The 6,227-nt window shown below is 37.7% G+C and overlaps 1 long non-coding RNA gene across 1 annotated transcript in view; it reads right to left on the bottom strand.

The window, feature by feature from the left end:
* Positions 1–4,229: 4,229 nt before the first annotated feature.
* The window catches only part of LOC105529070, a 28,400-nt gene continuing 26,402 nt past the window's right edge, over positions 4,230–6,227 (bottom strand). The window contains exon 2 of the long non-coding RNA XR_001004448.1: positions 4,230–5,569. This is a non-coding gene — a long non-coding RNA (uncharacterized LOC105529070). The remainder of the gene's footprint in view (positions 5,570–6,227) is intronic.

Raw genomic sequence — 6,227 nt, forward strand, 5'->3', positions numbered from 1 at the left:
ATAAATTCTAGAATAATCTTGTCTACAGCTACCAAAAGATCTTGCTTAGTTTTTAATGGGAATTGCATTAAACCATTATATCTATTTGGGGAGAACTGACATCTTTACTATGTTGAGCTACTTTACTGAGTTGAATCCATAAACACAGACTACTATTCCATTTATTTAGATCTTGTTATTTTCATCACATTACATAGTTGACAGCATAAATGTCCTGTACTTGTCTTGTTAGATTTACACCTATTTCATATTTTTAAGTGATTATCAATAACATTACATTTTTAATTTAGATGTCCATGTGTTCATTGCTAGTTTGTAGAAATATTTTTTTTTCATATGTTGATCTCATGTCATGCAACCTTGTTGATCTCACTTATTGGTTCCATGAGACTTTTTTTTTTTTTTTTTTGGCAGATTCTTCTGGATTTTTGATGTGGTCAATTATATCATCTGCAGATGGGGATAGTTTTATTTCTTTCTTCCCAAACTGTATGCCATTTACTTTCTTTCCAAACTGTATGCCATTTACTTTCTTTTCTTACCTTATTGCATTGGCTAGGACTTCCAGCACTATGTTCAATAAAAGTGACAAAAGCAGACATCCTTTCCGTGTTCCCAACTTTAGGGGGAAAGCTTCAGTCTTTCATGATTAAGTAAAATGTTAGCTGTAGGCCTTAAATCTGTGATTTTATTTTTTGTTTTCTGTTGTTCTATTTTTTCATATAGATGCTCTTTATCAAGTAAAGTGGTCTCTCTCTAATCCTGTTTTTCTGGGAGTTTTTATCATGAATAACTGTTGAATTTTGTTAAATGCTTTTTCTGAATCTATTGATATTATTATGTGACCTTTCTTCTTTAGCCTGTAAATATAGTGGATGTCATTGACTGATTTTTGAATGATGAACTAGCCTTGCATCCCTGAAAAAACTCCGCTTAGTCTTAGTGTATACATTTTTTAAAATATAGCTGAATTCTACTTGCTAATATTTTATTAAGGAATTTTCTATCTATTTTCACTAATGATTTTGGTCTGTAGTTTTCTTTTCTGTATTGTCTTTGTCTGGTTTGGTATTAAGGTAATATTGACATTATAAAATGAATTGGAAAGTGCTTGCTCCTTTTGTGTTTTCTGAAAGAGATAACGTAGAACTGGTTTAATTTTGAGACAGGGTCTTGCTCTGTTACCAAGGTTGGAGTGCAGTGGTGCAACCTCAGCTCACTGCAACCTCTGCCTCCCCAGTTCAGGTGATTCTTCTGCTTCAGCCTCCTGAGGAGCTGGGACCACAGGCTCATGCCACTATGCCCGGCTAATTTTATATATGTATATTTTGTAGAGATGCAGTTTTGCCGTGTTGCTCAGGCCGTTCGCGAACTCCTGGGCTCAAGTGATCCACCTGCCTCAGCCTCTCAAAGTGTTGAGAAGACAGGCGTGAGCCACTGCACCCAGGCAATAATTGGTTTAATAATTCATTAAGTGTTTGGTAGAAATCTCCAGTGAAACAAATTGGGCCTGGAGATTTCTTTTTAGGGAGTTTTAAAATTGTAAGTTCAATTTCTTTTTAGTTATAGGGTTACTCAAATTATCTATTTCCTATGAGTTGTGGTACTTTGTGTTTTTCCAGGAATTGGTCCATTTCATCTAGATTGTCATATTTATAATATTTAGAGTTGTTTGTAGTATTCCTTTATTATCCTTTTGATGCCTGCAGTGTCTATAATTTCATCTATTTCCTTCCTGATATTGACAATTCGTGTCTTTATTTCTTACTTTGTCAGTCTTGCTAGAGGTTTGTCAATTTTATTGACCTTTTCAAAAAACCAGATCTTTGGTTAATTAATTTTTCCATTTGTGTGTGTGTTCAATGTCATTGATTTTCTTTATTATTTTCTTCTCACTTTGGATTTATTTTGCTCATCTTTTACTAAGTTCTTACAGTGGGATCATAGATTGATTTTGGATTTTTCTCTTTTCTAACATATGCATTTAGTGCTATATATTTCCTTCTCAGTATTACTTTGGCTGTGTCCCACAAATTTTGACACATTGTATTTTTATTTTCACCCATTTCAATGTATTTTTTAATTTCCTTTGAGACCTCTTTTTTTTGACTCCTATGTTATTTAGATGTGTTTTTTAGTTTGAAGATTTGCCTGTTATCTTTCTCCAATTTTAACTGGATATGTGTATGTCTCCTTTCAGTTCTATCAGTTTTACTTCATGTATTTTGCAGCTGTGTTGTTTGGTGCATACACATTTAAGATTGCTATGTCTTTTTGGTGGATTGACCCTTTTATCATTATATAATCGCCCTCTCTGTCTCTGGAAATTTTCTTTGCTCTGAAGTCTGCTTTATCTGATATTAATACAGCCACCCTTGCTTTCTTTTGATTAATGTTTGCATGATATATTTTTCTATTCTTTTGCTTTTAACCTGCCTATGTTGTTATATTTGAAATGAGTTTCTTGTAGACAGTATACAGTTGGGTTGTGTTTTAAAATCCACTCTGCCAATCTCTCTCTTTTAAAGTTGATGTGCTTCTACCACTTACATTTAATGTAATTATTAATATGTTAGGCCTTAAATCTCTGATTTTATTTTTTCCTTTCTGTTCGTTCTATTTTTCATTTCTCTGTTTTCTTTCTTCTGCCTTCCTGTAGGTTACTCATACTTCTGTTAAAATTTCATTTTGATTGATCTACAGCATTTTGGATAACTTTTGAAAAGCTTTGTATAGCTTCTTAGGTAGTGCTGTAGGTACTACGTTATATATACATAACCCATTATAGTCTACTAGTGTCATTATTTTGCCAGTTTAAATGAAATGTAGTAATTGTGTTTCCCTTTAAATCCTGTTGCCCTCCACTATTTATAATACAATTGTCTTAATATTTCCTCTGCATACTTTTAGAACCATATAAAACATGTCATTTTTACTTCAACTATTAAATATATTTTTTAAAAAACTCAAGAATAGGCTGGGCATGGTGGCTCATGCCTGTAATCCCAGCACTTTGGGAGGCCGAGGCAAGCAGATCACTTGAGGTCAGGAGTTCAAGACCAACCTGACCAACAAAGTGAAACCCCGTCTCTACTAAAAATACAAAAATTAGCCCGGCATGGTGGTAGGCGTCTGTAATCCCAGCTACTTGGGAGGCTGAGGCAGGGAGAATTGCTTGAATTCGGGAGGCAGAGGTTGCAGTGAGCTGAGACGTCGCCATTGCACTCCAGCCTGGGTGATAAGAGCAAGACTCCGTCTCAAAACAAAACAAAAACTGAAGAATAGAAGGAAAAACTATTGTGTTTACTCTCCCCCTTTTTCACTTACTGTGTTCTTTCTGATGCTCCAAGTTTTCTTCTTTTATCACTTCCTTTTCTGATGATCCAAATTTTCCTCTTCTGTTTTTTCATTTGTTTAGAGAACTTCCTTTAGCCATTCTTTTAGAGTAATTCTGCTGGTGAAAAATTGAGTTTTTCTTCATCTGAGAATATCTTGCTTTCCTCTTCATTTCTGAAGAATATTTTTACTGACTATAGGATTCTGGATTGACAGTTCTTTTCTTTCAGCACTTGAAAAACACTGTACCACTGACTTATGGCCCCCATGGTTTCTGATAAGAAATCCACTGTCATTCAAATAGGTTTTTTCTCTGGGGTTGTTTGTTTGTTTTCTGGTTGCTTTTAAGATTTTTCTCTTGGTCTTTGGGTTTCAGAAGTTTCATTATAATGTGTCTTGGTATAGATTTATTTGGGCTTTGTCTTCTTTGAGGTTTGCTCATCTTCTTGTCTCTTACCAAATTTGAGACTTTTTCAGCCATTATTCCTTTGGTACTTTGTTGTTAAGTTTGAGTAGTTTTTATTATTCTATCTTCCTTTCACTAATTTTTTTTCTTCTCTGTTCCCTCCCTATCCTGGTATTATGTCCAACCACTGACTTTTAATCTCACTTATTGTGTTAAAGTTTTAAAATTTTCATTTGGTTCATCTTTATATATTATATTTGTTTCCTGAGGCTTTCTACTTTCTAATTTGTTTCAACTGTGTTCAGAATTCCTTTTGAAGCATTTTTGTAAGGCTACTTTGACATCTTTGTCATATAATTCTACCATCTCTGTCATATTGGTACTGGCATTTATTGATTGACTTTTCTTCATTTCATTTGAGAACTTCCTGGCTCTTGTTATGATTAGTGATTTTCAGCTGAAACTTGGACATTTTTATAAGGTTATCAATTTTATGTTAACCCTGTATTTTAGCTGGCTTTTTTTGACATTACTCCAGCAGAGGAGGAAAGACACCATCCCGTTACTGCCAGATGGAGGCAGAAGACTAGGTTCACTCAGCCTCTGTTGACATCTTAGTTACACTTCTCATTATTGCTGGGCAGATGTTGGCGTCCTGGCTCCCCAGGTGGTCTCCACTGACACTGAGATGGGGGTTGCCTTATTACCATTGGATGATGGTAAAAGTCTAGACTCTCTGCTAGTCCTTCTCTGATACCACTGAGCAGGAATGAAGAGGAGCACTTCATTACTGCCTTTTGGGGGTATAAGTGTAGGCTTCCCACATGGTCTTCACTGATACCATGGGGGCCAGGTGGAGAGCGGACTTATTATTGACTCTCTACTTGACCTTCTCTGACACAACCCTGGTGGGTGAGGTGCCTCATTATAGCCTCATAAGGGTGGAATCGTCGGCTCCCCGCTCAGCCTTTGTTGGTATGGTTGGGGGTCAAAGGGTTTGCTGTGCTGTTTGGCTGGAGTACAGCAGTTATTGTATTAGTCTTCTCAGGCTGCTACAACAAAATATAGACTGGTGGCTTCAACAACAGACATTTATGTTTCCCAGTTCTGGAAGTTAGGGCGTTCCAGATCAAGGTGCTAACCAATTTAGTTCCTGGCAAGGGCTCTCTTCTAGGTTGCAGATGATCGGCTTCTCACTGTGTCTTCACATGGCAGAGAAAATGATCTCTCTCCACTCCTTTTTTTTTTTTTTTGACAGGGTCTCAGTCTGTCTCCCAAGCTGGAGTGCAGTGCCCACAATCTTGGCTCACTGTACCCTTCACCTCCCATGCTCAAGCGATTCTCATGCCTCAGCCTCACGAGTAGCTGGGATTACAGATGTGCACCACCACGCCCGGCTAATTTTTGTATTTTCTGGTAGAGATGAGGTCTCACCATGTTGGCCAGACTGGTCTTGAACTCCTGACCTCAAGTGATCTTCCCACCTCGGCCTCCCAAAGCGCTGGGATTACAGATGTGAGCCACCACACCCAACCCCACCATTCTTCTTACAAAGCTGCTGATTCCATCATGAGGGCCTTATTCTCATTACTTCATCTAACCCTAATTATGTCCCAAAGGCCCCGTCTCCAAATACAATTACACTGGGAGTTAAGGCTTCGACATGAATTTGGGGGAGACACAATGCAATCCATAGCAATGTTTAAAACTTTTCCATCTTGCTAGGCTGCCCCTTCCATGGTTCTTTGGCTAAAGAGAGCAGGCTTTGGTTGGGCTTTTTTGACTACTGTTGGCATTTCCAGGTTGCTACCTTTTTCAACTCCAAGTCTGGTGTATATGAGTCAAAAATAAAAACAAAGTAAGTCACTGCAATGTTGTTCTTCAGATCCTGCAGTCCATAGATATTCTGCCCTCCTTTTTTCCCACCTTTCAGAGTCTTCTTCTGTTTGTTTAATATATAATATTCAGGGGTTTTGGTTGTACTTAATGGAAGGAATAGGGAAAAGTACATCTACCGGAAGGAAAGAAAATATGCTTTTTCTTTCTAGGAGAAAAAGGAAAAAGTTGGGGGTACTACATGTTTGTCTATATAGACAAATATATCATAAACCTGTTACTGGGCATCATCTACCTATTAGTTGCCATTAAGAGACATTTAGGGCCAGGCACGGTGGCTGATACCTGTAATCCCAGCACTTTAGGAGGTTGAGGCAGGAGGATTGCTTGAGCCCAGGAGTTCAAGGCCAATCTGGGCAACATAGAGAGACTCTATCTCTACAAAAACTTTTAAGTTAGCTGGGTGTGGTGGTGCACGCCTGTGGTCCCAGCTACTCAGGAGGCTGAAGTGGAAGTATCACTTGAGCCCAGGAGTTTGAGGCTTTAGTGAGCCATGATTATGCCACTGCACTCCAGAAAAAGAGAGAGAGAGACATTCATTGGCCCATACACTCTACTTGATATATTTACACACACACACACACACACA

Source organism: Mandrillus leucophaeus, unplaced genomic scaffold (assembly GCF_000951045.1).
Source record: "Mandrillus leucophaeus isolate KB7577 unplaced genomic scaffold, Mleu.le_1.0 Scaffold747, whole genome shotgun sequence".
In the NCBI taxonomy this organism is placed as follows: domain Eukaryota; kingdom Metazoa; phylum Chordata; class Mammalia; order Primates; family Cercopithecidae; genus Mandrillus; species Mandrillus leucophaeus.